The sequence below is a fragment of the Pristiophorus japonicus genome, chromosome 13 (assembly GCF_044704955.1).
Source record: "Pristiophorus japonicus isolate sPriJap1 chromosome 13, sPriJap1.hap1, whole genome shotgun sequence".
NCBI lineage: Eukaryota > Metazoa > Chordata > Chondrichthyes > Pristiophoridae > Pristiophorus > Pristiophorus japonicus.
The window spans coordinates 134683141-134701371 of record NC_091989.1 but is presented as its reverse complement, the minus strand read 5'-3'; the positions used below and the strand labels follow the sequence as shown (position 1 = coordinate 134701371).

The 18231-nt window shown below is 44.5% G+C and overlaps 1 protein-coding gene across 3 annotated transcripts in view; it reads left to right on the top strand.

Moving 5' to 3' along the window:
- The window catches only part of adcy7 (adenylate cyclase 7), a 223251-nt gene that overhangs the window by 27642 nt on the left and 177378 nt on the right, over positions 1 to 18231 (top strand). The window lies entirely within an intron of this gene.

The window sequence follows — 18231 nt, the reverse complement described above, 5'->3', positions numbered from 1 at the left end:
AAGAGTTGCGCCACTCAGCGCTCCTCAGTCGAGACTCTGCCTTTGAAACGAGTGTTCTCGACTCCATCCCGCAGCATGCTACCCGCCACCACCTCAGTAAGACCCCAACACTGCATGAGGTAGAAAAAGCCATAAGACAGCTTAAAAACAACAAGGCTACGGGTGCAGATGGAACCCTGCTGAGGCACTGAAGTATGGCGGAGAGGCATTGTTGGCGTGAATACATAACCTCATTTCTCTCATCTGGAGGGAGGAGAGCATGCCGGGAGATCTTAGAGATGCAGTGATCGTGACCATCTTTAAAAAAGGGGACAAGTCTGACTACGGTAACTACAGAGGAATCTCCCTGCTATCAGCCATTGGGAAAGTCATCGCTAGAGTCCTCCTCAACCATCTTCTCCCAGAGTCGCAATGTGGATTTCGTCCGCATTGCGACTCTGGGAGGACATAATTTTTGCAGCCGACAGTTGCAGGATAAATGCAGGGAACAGTGCCAGCCCTTATACAAGGCTTTCTTCGACCATACAAATGCCTTTGACACTGTCAACCGCGAGGGTCTGTGAAGCGTCCTCCTCCGTATCGGATGCCCCCAAAAGTCCGTCACCATCCTCCGCCTTACCAACGGATCCATCACAGACCCAATCCATGTCCAGACTGGGGTCAAACAGGGCTGTGTCATCGCCCCAACCCTCTTAATCTTTCTCGCTGCCATGCTCCACCTCACCGGCAACAAGCTCCCCGCTGGAGTGGAACTAAACTACAGAACAAGTGGGAACCTGTTCAACCTTCACCGTCTCCAGGCCAGGTCCAAGACCACCTCAACCTCTGTCATCGAGCTACAGTACGCGGACAACGCCTGTGTCTGCGCACATACAGAGGCTGAACTCCAGGACATAGTCGACGTATTTACTGAGGCGTACGAAAGCATAGGCATTACACTAAACATCCGTAAGACAAAGGTCCTCCACCAGCTTGTCCTAGCCGCACAGCACTACCCCCCAGTCATCAAGATCCAAGGGCCTGGACAATGTGGACCACTTCCCCTACCTCGGGAGTCTTTTATCAACAAGAGCAGGCATCAAGGACAAGATTCAACACTGCCTCCAGTGTGCCAGTGCAGCCTTCGGCCGTCTGAGGAAAAGAACGTTTGAAGACCAGGCCCTCAAAACTGCCACCAAGCTCATGGTCTACAGGGCTGTAGTAATACCTGCCCTCCTGTATGGCTCAGAGACATGGACCATGTACAGTAGACACCTCAAGTCACTGGAGAAATACTACCAACGATGTCTCCGCAAAATTCTACAAATCCCCTGGGAGGACAGACGCACCAACATTAGCATCCTTGACCGCGCCAACATCCCCAGCATTGAAGCACTGACTATAGAAACGTAGGGGTCAAGTTTTGGCCTGAGTTGCTCCTATTTTTTTGGAGCAACTGGTTTACAATGGAATATCTTAAAAATTGCAATTCTCGGCATTTAGTTTGCTCCAGTTCCAGTCAGTTAGAACGGTTTTATTTTTGAACAGATTTTTTTTTTCAAAAGGGGGCGTGTCCGGCCGCTTACGCCTGTTTTGAAAGTTTAGGCAGTGAAAACCTACTCCAAACTAACTTAGAATGGATTAAGTGTAGATTTTTGTATGCTCAGAAAAACCTTGCCTATGCTTTATAAATCGGGCGTAGGTTACAAATCAGGCGTAGGGAACGAGGGCGGGGGGGGTGGGGGTGGGGGGGAGGCGGGGGGAGGGAAGTAATTAAATTCTACAAGCATTCAACAGTCTGTCTTATACAAATAAAGAGCCATCCTGACTAAAAAATTATAAACAAAGCAAAGACAAAATATTGAATATTTCTACCTGTGTGAAGCAGCAGCAGCCTTAGAACTGCGGTACTTCAGGCAGGCCTTCCGTGTTGGAGACCGGGGCGGCATCAGTGACTCAACGGCAGCCCAACAACAACGGCAGCAAGCAGCCTTCGAGCTGTGGTGCTTCAGGCAGGCCTTCCTTCCATGTAGGAGACAGGGGCGGCGTCAGTGGCTCTACGGCAGCCGAAGACACAGCAAGTAAGCAGCCTTCGAGCTGCGAGGGTAACTGAGGCCATTCGGCCACGGGATGGGGCGTCGGCAATGGTTGACGGCGGCCGAAGACACAGCAAGCTGCAAGGGAGACACAGGCCATTCGGCCAGGGACACCGAGAGACAGCCAGATAGCCAATTTGAAACTTAAATTTGCAGAATGGGTGCTGCATTGTCAACACCATGGATTATGCAATGGTTCGGCAGCAATTCACTGCATAGGAGAGAATTGATTAGAGCTCACCGCACCAGGAACGTCATAGCCCGTAGGCTGATGGGCAGGAGACCTTACCCACATCAGCAATATTGAGCCAGGCGCTTGTACCTGGACATGAGCGAGGCTGATTGTGTCAAAAGGCTGCGTTTTCGCAGAGAAGTTATCGCTGAGATCTGTGATATGCTGAGAGCAGATTTGCAGCCCAGAAGCAGAATGCCAACTGCCTTGTCTGTTGAAGTGAAGGTAACAGCTGCACTTGCCTTCTATGCCTCTGGATCATTTCAGGCTACAACTGAAGATGTGTGCGCCATCTCTCAACGTGCAATACATGCCTGCATTTACCAGGTCATGGCTGCACTGTATGCGGAGGAATGATTTCATCAATTTCCCAATGACCGCACAAGCTATCCATGAGAGGCCTGTGGACTTCTTCAGGATTGCTGGCTTTCCAAAGGTACAGGGCTGCATTGATTGTACCTACATAGCCTTGCTGTGGAGCACCTGTGGAGGATTCCGAGCAGTACAGGAATAGAAAAGGTTTCCACTCCATCAATGTGCAGCTCGTATGTGACGACAAGCAGCGCAGCGCATCATGTCAGTCGATGCGAGATACCCTGGCAGCACCCATGATGCGTTCATCCTACGCGACAGCGTTATATCTGACCTGTTTGAGCAGCAGCCAGAAGGGCAGAGCTGGCTACTGGGAGACAAAGGGTGCGGCCTGACCACCTGGCTCATGACGCCCCTACGGGTGACACGGACGGAAGCTGACCGTCAATACAACATGGCGCACATTGCGACGCACAGCATCATTTGAGAGGACCACTGGCATATTGAAACAGCGTTTCCGATGCCTGGACCATTTCCGGAGGCCATTTGCAATACCCTCCTCAGATTGTCGGTCACTTCACTGTTGTGTGCTGCATGCTCCATAACTTAGCCATCATGAGGCAGAAGGAGCTGGTAGTGGAACCAGAACACCCACGTGAGGATCCAGTGGCTGATAGTATTTTGGAAGAGCAGGATGTGGATGATGACGACGATCAGGAAAGCATGCAAGTGATTGATGCCGGAGCACGAGGTTGGAGGAGGGCTGTCCATCGTGCTCCTTTAACGATTGCTCGAGCCCTGCGCCAGCAGCTCATCCGTGAACACTTCAATTACTGATGCCTGAGGGCTCTGCGACCACTGTTGCGCATGGACATGTTTATTCTTTGCAGTTGTTCCTACGTTGTGTTGTGTTAATGGAAGATGAATCAGTTTTAATGAAAAAATATTTTATTGAAAAGTTAATGTCACTGTAATATATTTGTTGTATCAAACTTTACTTTTTAATATGACTCTTGAAGATCACTTATAAACTTGTAAAGTTACAAAACTTACAAAACAATTTCAATTTGAAAAATCTTACACTATAAGATCACTTAAAAACCCTAAGATCACTTATAAGTTGTAAAGTTACAAAACCATTTCAATTTGAAACACGCTACTACAGCTACATCAAGAACAAGAACAAGAACAAAAGCAACAAAGAAAGGCTGCAAACATCTCAGTGAATGTTCACTTCTTCATGAGGGTGTCATTTGATTAGCGGGGCTGTGTGTCCTTATTGCAGCAGCTACCTCCCCGACGGCCTGTGCCGTCACTTGCATGCCCTCCATGACGGCCTGTGTCTTCGATTGCATTCCATCGGACATTCCCTCCCTAAGTTCCCGTATCATTACTGCTATTTCTCCCATCAGGACCATCACCTCTTCACCCACTGCACTGACGCTACCGATGAGTGATCAGGTAAGCTCATTGGTCTCCATACTCAATGCCACAACCTGAGCCGCATCTGTTGCACGCTGCATCTCAGGAGAGCGTGTCTCCAATCTCCTTCTCTGCCTGGGTCTGCCTCATGGCACCACTACACTGGGAGGTGCGGGCTGGGACGGTGGGACGCTCTGTGCTCTAGACGACAGTACTAGAGAGAGAGGCGCGGGCTGGGACGGTGGGGTGCTCGGTGTTCCAGACGACAGCACTCGAGTGTGAGCCGTGGGCTGGGATGGTGGGTGAATGGGTGTAAACTGCTCCATTATATCACCAGCACCACTGAGACCCACAATGTCGGAATCAAAACCATGGAAGGTGGAACCAGAACCTATGCAAGGGGTTGAAACTCTGATGCCCCTTAATGGGGGCTCATAAACATTAATTTGGAAGCTCTCCCCTGTAGACATTTCAGTCATCACCGCTATCATCCAGTCTGGATCGTCCGCATCTGGTTGTACTGGTTCTTGTTCTGTATCTTCAGGATCCTCAGGGTTGACAGCAGCAACAGCATCATCATCATCATCATGTTCTGCAAAATACATCAGAACAGTCAAATGTTTAACAGCAAGGGAGGGGGCAGGATGGGTGGCATGAGTACTCTCACACATAACAGGCCAGGCAGCAGGTTGATTTGAAGGACCACGATGCAATTTCAGGACTTACCCTCTTCCTCGTGTGTGGGCCCAGCTTGTGCTGTACTGATTGCTTTTCTCCATGTACGACTCATCATGGCAGCTACCCTCTGTTCCAAGGGTGTCAGTGGATGCAGATTGGGCCAATTTCTTCTGCAAAGAGTAAAAGATAACTTTTTACAGAGTGCGTCTTTCTGCAGGGTGGGACATACAGATAGTCACGTTATAATTATGATCACATTAAAAATGGAAAATATTACTTAAACTAGCTACTTGACCAAGGTCGTGCCATTTCTTTTTACACTGGCTTCCAAATCTCATGGTATGCACCACTGCGCAGTCATCTTCTGCAATTTGGTTCCAGCGTTTCTTCATTTCTTTAGGTGGCACTTTTATGCGACCTCTGTTGCTGGTATCTAGCTCCTGCCATCTCTGCTCAATGACGTTGACTAATAGCTCCACTTCCTCATGCAAGAAATTCTTTGTCCTTGATGGACATTGTTCCATTGCTGTATTTAATTGACACTCTTATTTTTCAAAACACACAGTCCTTAATTTGCATGCACCAATGCAGCACCTGTTCTGGAAGTTCAGCAGTGAAAAGCAGCACTCGCTGATTTCAGTAGGTGATTTCTTCAACAGTGTTGCTAAAAGCACTCCTTCAGACACAAAAAAACACCAAAATTCAATCTCAAGCCTTTCCAGGGGTCCACGAGACAAATGAACACTTTTCTTTAAGTCCTTTTAAAAATGGCCGAGTGCCAATGTTTCTGGGCTACTGTGCGTGCTCATGCGCTCCAACGCGCACGCACAGGGCTGCCGGCACGACGTTGCCTCATTTAACTTAGCCCCGCCCCCCTCCACTTGCAGAATCGGCGTGACTCTGTGGCTCTGCCCCCCGCTGCTGTGTGCGTGCCACACTGAGCTCCCAGGGACCAGCAAGGAGTCGGAGAATTAAGAGGTATTTTTCTGTCGCACTTTTAGGCACGAAAAACGGGCGTCCAGGTCGGGGTTGCGCCGTTCTCGGCGCGGCCCGAAACTTGACCCCGTAGAAACATAGAAAATAGGCGCAGGAGTAGGGCATTCGGCCCTTCGAGCCTGAACCACTATTCAATAAGATCATGGCTGATCATTCACCTCAGTACCCCTTTCCTGCTTTTTCTCCATACCCCTTGATCCCTTTTGGTCGTAAGGGCCATATCTCACTCCCTCTTGAATATATCCAATGAACTGGCATCAACAACTTTCTGCAGTAGGGAATTCCACAGGTTAACAACATTTGATCAGCTCCGCTGGGCAGGCCTCATTGTCCGCATGCCAGACACGAGACTCCCAAAGCAAGTGCTCTACTCGGAACTCCTTCATGGCAAACGAGCCAAAGGTGGGCAACGGAAACGTTACAAGGACACCCTCAACGCCTTCCTGATAAAGTGCATCATCCCCACTGACACCTGGGAGTCCCTGGCCAAAGACCGCCATAATTGGAGGAAGTGCATCTGAGAGGGCGCCGAGCACCTCGAGTCTCATTGACGAGAGCATGCAGAAATCAAGCGCAGGCAGCGGAAAGAGCATGCGGAAAACCAGTCACACCCACCCTTTCCCTCAACGACTATCTGTCCCACCTCTGACAGAGAGAGTGGTTCTCATATTGGACTGTTCAGCCACCTAAGAACTCATTTTAAGAGTGGAAGCAAGTCTTCCTCGATTCAGAGGAACTGCCTATGATGATAATGATGGTATTTATGCTGTGTGTGCCAGTAATTTTAGGAGTGTGTCACAGTGCGACTATTACCTGTTTATCGTGTGCTGCAAGATTACTGCTGAAAAAGTGGGTTGGTTTTATGATGCTGAATGTAGTCAGTAGCCATGTTGAGCTAGACATTCCTGGTATAATTGCTACTTGTATTCAACCTGCACCGTATTTCTGTGCTCCCACTTGACTTGGGTGTTTCACAAGCTGACCTGAAAATGGCTACAAACTGCTTTGTTTAAGTCAGAGCTGGTTTGCTACAAAAAACAGTTACAACCTTGAGTGTGTTGAATACCAGAGCTGCTGCCTTCCTCCCACAGCATGTTTCAGGCCAAAATTCATTGCGACTGCCTGGCAAATGCTGGGGAGTCTGTCTCCAGCATGCTAAGGCCGGAAAAGGTCAAGGAGGCCATCTCCATTGTGGTGAATGTTCTGCCCTGCACTGTAATAGGAACGATTATACAACTAATTCCTACTCTTGCCCAAATTCACCATTTAAAATACTGCACCAATTGACATGCTAAAAACACAGCCAATATGTATTTCCTTTATTTAATATGCAAGTTTAATTTAAAAAAAATGTTTTCTATACCCAAATACATTGCATAATAATTTACATGTTATTGTGTAATGTTAATAAGCTATTGAAACATAACCAGGAAAAAAAACTTGCAAACCAACTTACCTGCCACTGCAGCTGCTGAGTTGGTCTACACCAATAGTCGTTATAAAATGGACTATTATCGTTTGACGGGATGTAAAAACTGAGATTCAGTATGGGTTTCTAAAGAATGACATTTCTTGTATTATAATGTTGGCTTTATTCACATTTTTGGTTATATGGTTCAGCATTGTTCAATATTGTAGTTAAAATCTAACTATTCAAATGACAGCATAAAACAGGAAATTAAATTAAAATGGTGCAACCTATTACTAATGCTCAGCAGTATTTAGTGGGGTTAATGTGACCTGGGAAGTGTGGATTTGGTAAGCATTGGCTGTCATTCTTTGAACTGGCTTACAAAATCTGTTAAATAGTGTCCACAGTGAAGAATCACAGCAGAAATTGGCCCGGAATTTGCGGTCAGCGATGAAGCGCCGGCGCTCGCTGCTGACCTTGACCTAGCAATCTCTGAGACGTGAATTTTAGCTCTCCCAACTTTTGTTTGAATCTGGCGCCAAATCAAGTGAATCTCCAGTGGCCAACATCAGTGATGTCATCAAGCAGGCTGAGTAGCCAATCATATTGAAGAATTCTCACAGACAGCAAACCAGGAAGTAAAATGCACATATTCTAATCTACTTTTTATAAAGTTTACAGAGAGCAAAATAAAGATTGGGACATACACATAGGATTAAGGTAGAAGCTGAAATATCATAAACTTAAAAGCATGTTTTTAAAAACCATGGGGATAGTCAATACTGAGGAGGACTGCAACAAATTACAGGAGGACATGAATAAACTTGCAGAATGGGCATATAATTGGCAAATATAGTTCAACACAGATAATTGTGAGGTATTACATTTTAGTAGGAAGAATAGGGAGGTCACTTACTACTTGGAGGGTGCGAGTCTAGGTGGGGTAGAGGAACAAAGGTACAAATTACCAAAATTTGTGACACAGGTTAGCAAGACCATAAAAAAAAAACCAAGCACTAGAGTTTATTTCTAGAGGTATAGAATTGAAAAGTAGGGAAGTTAGGCTAAACCTGTATCAAACCTTGGTGTACTGTGTATAGTTCTGGTCGTCATATTATAAAAAGGAGATCGAGGCACTAGAGAGGGTGCAGAGAAGATTTACAAGGATGACACCAGAAATGCAAGGGAGTACATATCAGGAAAGGATGAACAGGCTGGGGGGTGACCTAATGTCTTTTAAAAATTATGAAAGATTTTGATAGAGTGGATACAGAAATAATGTTTCCATTTGTGGGGAAGAACATAACTAGAGGCCATCAATACAAGATAATCACCAAGAAATCCAATAGGGAATTCAGAAGAAACTTCTTTACCCAAAGAGTGGTGAGAATGTGGAACTTGCTACCACAGGGAGTGGTTGAAGCAAATGGTATAGATGCATTTAAGGGGAGGCTAGGCAAGCATATGAAGGAGAAGGGACGAGAGGGCTATTTAGATGAGGAAAGACAGTAGGAGGCTTGAATGGAGGAGGCCTGGTTGGGCTGAATGGCCTGTTCCTGTGCCATATATCCTATGTAATGTAATTCTTAATCATATTAATGGAAAAATTATATTCCACAAATATAAAAATATGGAATTAATTTTTAGGGCCAGAACAGTTGTGCAGCAGTCAATATGCCATTAATAATCCAGTTACACCTCTTGTGTTAAACTAATATGGCAGGGGGATGGGAACCAATGCAGGGAGACAGAGGGAGACAAAAGGGAGGCAGAGGCAGGAGACATGGGGGAGATGGGGGGGGGGGGGGGCGGGGGGCGGAGAGGCCCGGGGCGGGGAACAGGAAGGGCCACTGTGCGGCAGAATTCTAAAAGGACAAAGGGTGTTAAAAAAACGAGCCTGAAGGCTTTGTGTCTTATGCAAGGAGTATCCGCAATAAGGTGGATGAATTAACTGTGCAAATAGATGTTAACAAATATGATGTGATTGGGATTACGGAGACATGGCTCCAGGATGATCAGGGCTGGGAACTCAACATCCAGGGGTATTCAACATTCAGGAAGGATAGAATAAAAGGAAAAGGAGGTGGGGTAGCATTGCTGGTTAAAGAGGAGATTAATGCAATAGTTAGGAAAGACATTAGCTTGGATGATGTGGAATCTATATGGGTAGAGCTGCAGAACACCAAAGGGCAAAAAACGTTAGTGGGAGTTGTGTACAGACCTCCAAACAGTAGTAGTGATGTTGGGGAGGGCATCAAACAGGAAATTAGAGGTGCATGCAATAAAGGTGCAGCAGTTATAATGGGTGACTTTAATATGCACATAGATTGGGCTAGCCAAACTGGAAGCAATACGGCGGAGGGGGATTTCCTGGAGTGCATAAGGGATGGTTTTCTAGACCAATATGTCGAGGAACCAACTAGGGGGGAGGCCATCTTAGACTGGGTGTTGTGTAATGAGAGAGGACTAATTAGCAATCTCATTGTGCGAGGCCCCTTGGGGAAGAGTGACCATAATATGGTGGAATTCTGCATTAGGATGGAGAATGATAGTTAATTCAGAGACCATGGTCCAGAACTTAAAGAAGGGTAACTTTGAAGGTATGAGGCGTGAATTGGCTAGGATAGATTGGCGAATGATACTTAAGGGGTTGACTGTGGATGGGCAATGGCAGACATTTAGAGACCGCATGGATGAATTACAACAATTGTACATTCCTGTCTGGCGTAAAAATAAAAAAGGGAAGGTGGCTCAACCGTGGCTATCTAGGGAAATCAGGGATAGTATTAAAGCCAAGGAAGTGGCATACAAATTGGCCAGAAATAGCAGCGAATCTGGGGACTGGGAGAAATTTAGAACTCAGCAGAGGAGGACAAAGGGTTTGATTAGGGCAGGGAAAATGGAGTACGAGAAGAAGCTTGCAAGGAACATTAAGGCGGATTGCAAAACTTTCTATAGATATGTAAAGAGAAAAAGGTTAGTAAAGACAAACGTAGGTCCCCTGCAGTCAGAATCAGGGGAAGTCATAACGGGGAACAAAGAAATGGCAGACCAATTGAACAAGTACTTTGGTTCAGTATTCACTAAGGAGGACACAAACAACCTTCCGGATATAAAAGGGGTCAGAGGGTCTAGTAGGGAGGAGGAACTGAGGGAAATCTTTATTAGTCGGGAAATTGTGTTGGGGAAATTGATGGGATTGAAGGCCGATAAATCCCCAGGGCCTGATGGACTGCATCCCAGAGTACTTAAGGAGGTGACCTTGGAAATAGCGGATGCATTGACAGTCATTTTCCAACATTCCATTGACTCTGGATCAGTTCCTATCGAGTGGAGGGTAGCCAATGTAACCCCACTTTTTAAAAAAGGAGGGAGAGAGAAAACAGGGAATTATAGCCCGGTCAGCCTGACCTCAGTAGTGGGTAAAATGATGGAATCAATTATTAAGGATTTCATAGCAGCGCATTTGGAAAATGGTGACATGATAGATCCAAGTCAGCATGGATTTATGAAGGGGAAATCATGTTTGACAAATCTTCTGGAATTTTTTGAGGATGTTTCCAGTAAAGTGGACAAAGGAGAACCAGTTGATGTGGTATATTTGGACTTTCAGAAGGCTTTCGACAAGGTCCCACACAAGAGATTAATGTGCAAAGTTAAAGCACATGGGATTGGGAGTAGTGTGCTGACGTGGATTGAGAACTGGTTGTCAGACAGGAAGCAAAGAGTAGGAGTAAATTGGTACTTTTCAGAATGGCAGGCAGTGACTAGTGGGGTACCGCAAGGTTCTGTGCTGGGGCCCCAGCTGTTTACATTGTACATTAATGATTTAGACGAGGGGATTAAATGTAGTATCTCCAAATTTGCGGATGACACTAAGTTGGGTGGCAGTGTGAGCTGCGAGGAGGATGCTATGAGGCTGCAGAGTGACTTGGATAGGTTAGGTGAGTGGGCAAATGCATGGCAGATGAAGTATAATGTGGATAAATGTGAGGCTATCCACTTTGGTGGTAAAAACAGAGAGACAGACTATTATCTGAATGGTGACAGATTAGGAAAAGGGAAGGTGCAACGAGACCTGGGTGTCATGGTACATCAGTCATTGAAGGTTGGCATGCAGGTACAGCAGGCGGTTAAGAAAGCAAATGGCATGTTGGCCTTCATAGCGAGGGGATTTGAGTACAGGGGCAGGGAGGTGTTGCTACAGTTGTGCAGGGCCTTGGTGAGGCCACACCTGCAGTATTGTGTACAATTTTGGTCTCCTAACTTGAGGAAGGACATTCTTGCTATTGAGGGAGTGCAGCGAAGATTCACCAGACTGATTCCCGGGATGGTGGGACTGACCTATCAAGAAAGACTGGATCAACTGGGCTTGTATTCACTGGAGTTCAGAAGAATGAGAGGGGACCTCATAGAAACGTTTAAAATCCTGACGGGTTTAGACAGGTTAGATGCAGGAAGAATGTTCCCAATGTTGGGGAAGTCCAGAACCAGGGGTCATAGTCTAAGGATAAGGGGTAAGCCATTTAGGACCGAGATGAGGAGAGACTTCTTCACCCAGAGAGTGGTGAACCTGTGGAATTCTCTGCCACAGAAAGTGGTTGGGGCCAATTCACTAAATATATTCAAAAGGGAGTTAGATGAAGTCCTTACTACTCGGGGGATCAAGGGGTATGGCGAGAAAGCAGGAAGGGGTACTAAAGTTTCATGTTCAGCCATGAACTCATTGAATGGCGGTGCAGGCTAGAAGGGCTGAATGGCCTGCTCCTGCACCTATTTTCTATGTTTCTATGTTTCACTCTTTCAACAAGGCTTAACTTTTTGGGGTGGCGAGGGGTGCTTGAACAGCAATATTCCAGGGTAATAGGGGAAGTTTTCTTCCAGCAGTGTGATTTGAATTGATTGCCGGCTCTGGGGAGTTCCATAGCGCAACCTGTTATGGAGCTTGGAATGACTGACTGCAACTCTTGGATTTCCGTGTTTATCTGCACATGCGCTAAATCCTGAAGTTGCTGTCAGTTTCAGAGGGGCAATGACGCAGAAAACTGACAGTTTTGCCATCATTACCACTGCAAAATCTGGGTGAATGTCTCTGTAGTGTAGTGGTGCAGAAAGATGGCAACTCCCATTAATCATCGATTCAAAAATATTTAAAGTGTTAAAATTGGCGTGCTTGTAATGACTTGAAGTTAGAAAATTAGGTCTGTTTTACCTCCAATTCAGAGCTAAAATGCAAATTTAAGCATTCAATTGAATCACTTGCTGGTGTATAAAACTATTGATTTATACCATAAGACAAATTCACAAATCAACTGAGAAAAACAAAGGTGGAGCAGCAAAATGCACAACTGTCAATGGTCTGCCTGCTTCCAAACCATCTTATGACGGCTTATTTTGCCGTTTCTTTTCTTGTCATGTAAAATTCAGAAGCTAAATTGGCAAGTCCAGATAAGGGCTGGGAAAATAGCTGAGGGAGTAAGGATAAGAGGAGGCAGGAAGCAGCAGATTTAGCAGTGTAGTCTGAGGTTAATGATAGCAAGAAGTTGTCTTTTCTGGCCTCTGTTCAATTTTAAAATCTACAAAAAAGATTCATTTTATTTACTCTAACTACTGATTTTTACAGTGTTTATAATTGCAAACTGCAGCCAAATTACAGGTCAGTAGCTTAGCTTGTATAAAGTGGTCTAGTATTGTGAATATTTTCTGCTTTCCAAATTGACGGGGTGGGGTGAAATTTCCTGTCAAGTTGCGCCCGTAAAATGGCATAATTGTGGCACAATACTGATTTGTGGCGCAAAAGATCGAGGAAATTCAGGTGCAAGTTGTATTACACTCAAATTCCACATTGCATAAACGTGCTGTGCCTAATGGTTAGATGACTTGAAGCTTTAATTTTCATACTTAAGGAAGGAATATATGGCGTGAGTTCCGTGCTGTCCTACGGCCCCGATTGTTTATACTGATTTCTGCTTGTTTACGCCCATTTTTAAGTTCTTGCCTCACTGCTGTAGAAACGACCTCTGGCCATTTACATCATGGGATGGAGATGGCTTCTACAGCAATCAGCTTTACTTTACGAAACCTGTATGTGTATAGGTGGAGGGTAGTATGCTGCCCAATGGGTGGGAAAGGTCATCATCATAGGCAGTCCCTCGGAATCGAGGAAGACTTGCTTCCACTCCTGAAGTGAGTTCTTTGGTGGCTGAACAGTCCAATACGAGAGCCACAGGCTCTGTCACAGGTGGGACAGATAGTCGTTGAGGGAAGGGGTGGGTGGGACTGATTTGCCACACGCTCTTTCTGCTGCCTGCGCTTCATTTCTGCATGCTCTCGGCAATGAGACTCGAGGTGCTCAGCGCCCTCTCGGATGCACAAGGTACCGAACAACTAAAGATAGCGTGATTGGTCCATACATTTGACAGGAGTGCTTCAGGTGTTTCTGCCAACCAGTGATCAAGAATACAGCCACCTTTTCCATCAATTGTAACTACTTTTATACTTGCTGTTAGAGGTAGTTTTCATGGAAACCTATCTTTTTTTTAATGTGCATCAGTGTAACCGTGTTTAAATTGATCCAACGAAAAGTCATCGACCTGAAACGTTAATTCTTTCTCTCTCCACAGATGCTGCCTGACTGCTGAGTATTTCCAGCATTTTCTGTTTTTGTTTAAATTGGTAGCTTGCTATTGAATACAGAGCTGTCATTGGTGGCAAATGGAGAAAGTAAATGCAGCATTAGTGATGTTAATTATGGAGTAAAGGCGCATCACTGAACAGTATATTACTACCAAAAATAAATCTGAAACAAAACCAGTTGGCATACAAAAGTATCTTGGGGATAACATTGGATCTATTTTAGGGATGTTGTTTACCATGACATTAAAATTTCTATTAGATTTTAAAATGCATTCACATGACTGTGTCTCAGCTTACTGTAAAGAAGCAAAAACAACTTGCTAATTAGTGCAAGGCAGTAGAATTGTCGCAATGATCGATGGTGCCACTTTTGGTTTAGCAAAACACGAGCAAAAAAGCCTTGAACTTGAAGGGACAAGTCCAATCCAAAGTGCTATTGTTCTTTTGCTCTTTGACTCTAGTGTTGCAATAAACATTCTGGCAGTACTGAAGGAAAATTTAATCTTTAAACCGATCTTGAAAAATATTTTTCACTTATAAATATAAATAGTGCTTTATAACGGCAATAAATTAATGTTATGTAAGAAAGAGATCAGCTGTATTATCTCTTCGATCTCCACATAATGGCACATTTACAGTGCGTTTGTTTTGAAGCAGCATAAACACTCAATGCATTAATTATTTTGCAGTGCCAAGCTAGAGAGGTTTCTATTCATATTGTCTTTTATAATTAAAATAAAACAGTTGTTGCTAATTTAATTAAGGGGATTTGGCTTTGCATTTAATTTTAGCCAAGTGAATTCTGAATTTCTGAAGTACACTACTGAACACAGTTGTTTATTTTAAATCCCAGCTTCTACAAACTTGATAAAAATGAAAGCATTGACCGACATAGTGGAGTAGAGAGAATAAGGCCACTGATTTCCCTCACCTGCCAATACTCCATTTTCATCACGCTGCAAGTTAGAAGAAGGTTACTTTTCCACAGACAGGTAGAATGAAAAGCAGTAGGGACAGAGTGGGAGTGAAGAGAATAGCAGGTGAAAAATGCCCCGAGCAACTGATTATTTAAAAACATAGAGGGAATCTCCTCCAATCCTAAATTACAGCTTTCGCCCTTTACTTTTCTAGTCTAGATAGTTGTGTGTCTCACTCGCTCTACGAACAGTGGCAGAACCTGCTGTTGTCTCTGCCCCGCAAACTCAACATTTGACAAAAGGAAGATGAGAGAAAACCAGAGATTAAGAACAAATTTAGAAGAGTAAGGGAATGTAAAGTCTAAGAGCTGCTGGCTGAGTTTTGTGGCCAGTGCTGGTCTCTTCCCATGGCAACATTCATTCTGAAAATGCATATCATCCCCCTTTGTAAATCATGAGAGAGGATGCTAAAACAGAGAAAATGCAGCCATCACCCATCATCAAAAGGTTCTTAGTTTGGTGGGGAGGGGTGAAGGGGGAGGAGGGAAATCACTGATTTCCTTGATGATTTTCTTCGTGGGATAAATTTCAGTCACTTCAGGACTTGAGCATAGAACTTAGGATTATATCGGATATACAGCCGAGAAACAGACCATTCCATCCAACCAGTCCATCCCGGCGTTGATGCTCCACTCGAGCCGCCTCCTGTCTTTCCTCATCTAACTCTATCAGCATAACCCTCTATTCCCTTCTCCCTGATATGCTTATCTAGTCTCCCCTTAAATGCACCTATACTATTCGCTTCAACCACTCCCTGTAGTAGCGAGTTCTACATTCTCGCCACTCTCTGGGTAAAGCCGTTCCTTCTGAATTCTCTCTTTGATTACTTGGTGATTATCTTATATTGCTGGCCTCTAGTTTTGCTCTTCCCCACATGTGGAAACATTCTCTGTGTATCTACTCTATCAAAATCTTTCAGAATTTTAAAGACCTCTACTTTGTCACCCCTCAGCCTTTTCTTTTCAATAGAAAAGAGACCCAGCCTTTCCTGATATGTATACCCTTGCATTTCTGGTATTATCCTTGTAAATTTTTTTTGCACCCTCTCTAGTGCCTCTGTATTCTTTTTATAATATGCTGACCAGAATTGTATGCAGTACTCCCAAGTGTGGTTTAACCAAGGTTCGATACAAGTTTAGCATAACATCTCTACCTTTCAATTCAATCCCTCTAGAAATAAACCCTAGTGCTTGGCTTGCTTTTTATGGCCTTGTTAACCTGTGTTAACCAGTGATTTTGTGTATGCGTACTCAGACTCCTTTACTCTTCTACCCCAGTTAGATTTGCATTTTCCAAGTAATATGTGACCTCCCTCTCTTTCTTAGCAAATTGTAATACCTTACATTTATCTATGCTGAATTTAATTTGCCAATATTATGCCCATTCTTCAAGTTAATTAATGTTTTCTTGTAATTTGTTCCAGTTCTCCTCAGTATTGACTATCTTCCCCCCCACCCCCCACCCCAAATTGGTGTCATCTGCAAATTTAGAAATTTAGACTTTGGAATCAAAAACACAATCATTAATATAAATTGTGAACAACAGCAGTCCGAGCACTGATTCTTGTGGAACACCACTTCCCACCTTCAGCTACTCTGAATAGCTACCCTTTACTCCTACTCTTTGCTGTTTGTCTTCTGCTACTTGTTCCCTGACTTGGCATTTTCTGACCTTATTCATTAAACTATTATGTGGTACCTTATCGAAGACCTTTTGAAAATCTAGATAAATTACATCGCCTGCATACCTTTTGTCTACTCTCTCTGTTACCTCTTCAAAATATTCAATGAGGTTGGTCAAACAAGACTTTCTATTTTGAAATCCATGCTGACTATTTATTATATTTTTGGTTTCTAAATATTCTATTTTCTTCTTCAGTAGGGATTCCATTATTGTTCCTAACACCGATGTTAAGCTGACTGGTCTATAGTTCCCTGGACATGTTCTTTCACCCTTCTTAAATAAAGATATTATGTTAGCTATCCACCAGTCCTCTGGCACTATACCTTGTTCTAATGAATTATTAAATATGTGTAGTAATGCCTCTGCTATCTCTTCTCCAGATTCTTTTAAAATGTGCAGATGTAATCCATCTGAACCAGGGGTTTTATCCTCTGAGTTTGATGAGTCTATTTAATGTTTCTCCTCTTTATTTTAAATGCTGTTATCTCATTTCTAATCTCATCATTCAGTGCCATGTTCACCTGATTCCTCTCCCTGGTAAATACTGAAAAAAAAAGTAATTATTTAATATTTCTGTCAACTCTCTATCGCTGCCTGTGATGACGGTACTAATGGAGCGCTGCATTGTTGGTGGTGCTCTACTCCTACTGTTATTACTAAAACAGCAACCTTAATGTAGAAAAACATCTCTAGGTTCTTCAGCGGCATAATCCCAAAAAGGGACGCTAAACCAAGGAAGCAACTAGAGGTGACCAAAAGCTTGGTTAAAAGAGCTGCATTTTAAGCAGTGTCTTGGAGGGAAGGGAGATGAAGAAGTGGAGGGGATTAGGGAGCAAATTCAGAGTTTGAGGCTTCGGTGACTGAAGGCACGCCGCTAATGTTGCAGTTAAAGGAGGGAGAGTGGAATGCACGAGGCTAGAGTCTGAGGCGTTGAGGGGCCAGGAGCTTAATGTAGGTTAGTGAGGATAGGGTGATGAGTGAGCAGGACTTGGTGCAGGATAGGATATGGGCAGCCAAGTTTTGGATGAGCTGAAGTTTATGAAGTTTGGAGGGTGGCCAGAAAAGCATTGGAATAGATGAGTCAGGATGTGACAAAGGCACGTATGATGGTTTCAGCTAATGGGCTGAAGTAGGAGTGGAGGCGGGCAATGTTATGGAGGTGGAAGTAAGTGTTTTTCTGTTTAGAGGATATGGTGTCGGAAACTCCATTCAATTGGGCACTGAGGTTGCAAGCAGTCTCATTCAGTCGGAGATGGTGGGTGGGGAGCAATGTAAACATAGAAATTAGGTGCAGGAGCAGGCCATTCGGTCCTTCGAGCCTGCACCGCCATTCAATAACATCATGTCTGATCATTCAGCCTCAGTACCCCTTTCCTGCTTTCTCTCCATACCCCTTGATCCCTTTGGCCGTAAGGGCCATATCTAACTCCCTTTTGAATATATCGAATGAACTGGCCTCAATAACTTTCTGTGGTAGAGAATTCCAGAGGTTAACCACTCTCTGAGTGAAGAAGTTTCTTCTCATCTCGGTCCTAAATGGCTTACCCCTTATCCTAAGACTGTGTCCCCTGGTTCTGGACTTCCCCAACATCGGGAACATTCTACCCGCATCTAACCTGTCCCGTCCCGTCAGAATCTTGTATGTTTCTATGAGATTCCCCCTCATTCTTCTAAACTCCAATGTATAAAGGCCCAGTTGATCCAGTCTCTCCTCATATGTCAGTCCTGCCATCCCAGGAATCAGTCTGGTGAACCTTTGCTACACTCCCTCAGTAGCGAGAACGTCCTTCCTCAGGTTAGGAGACCAAA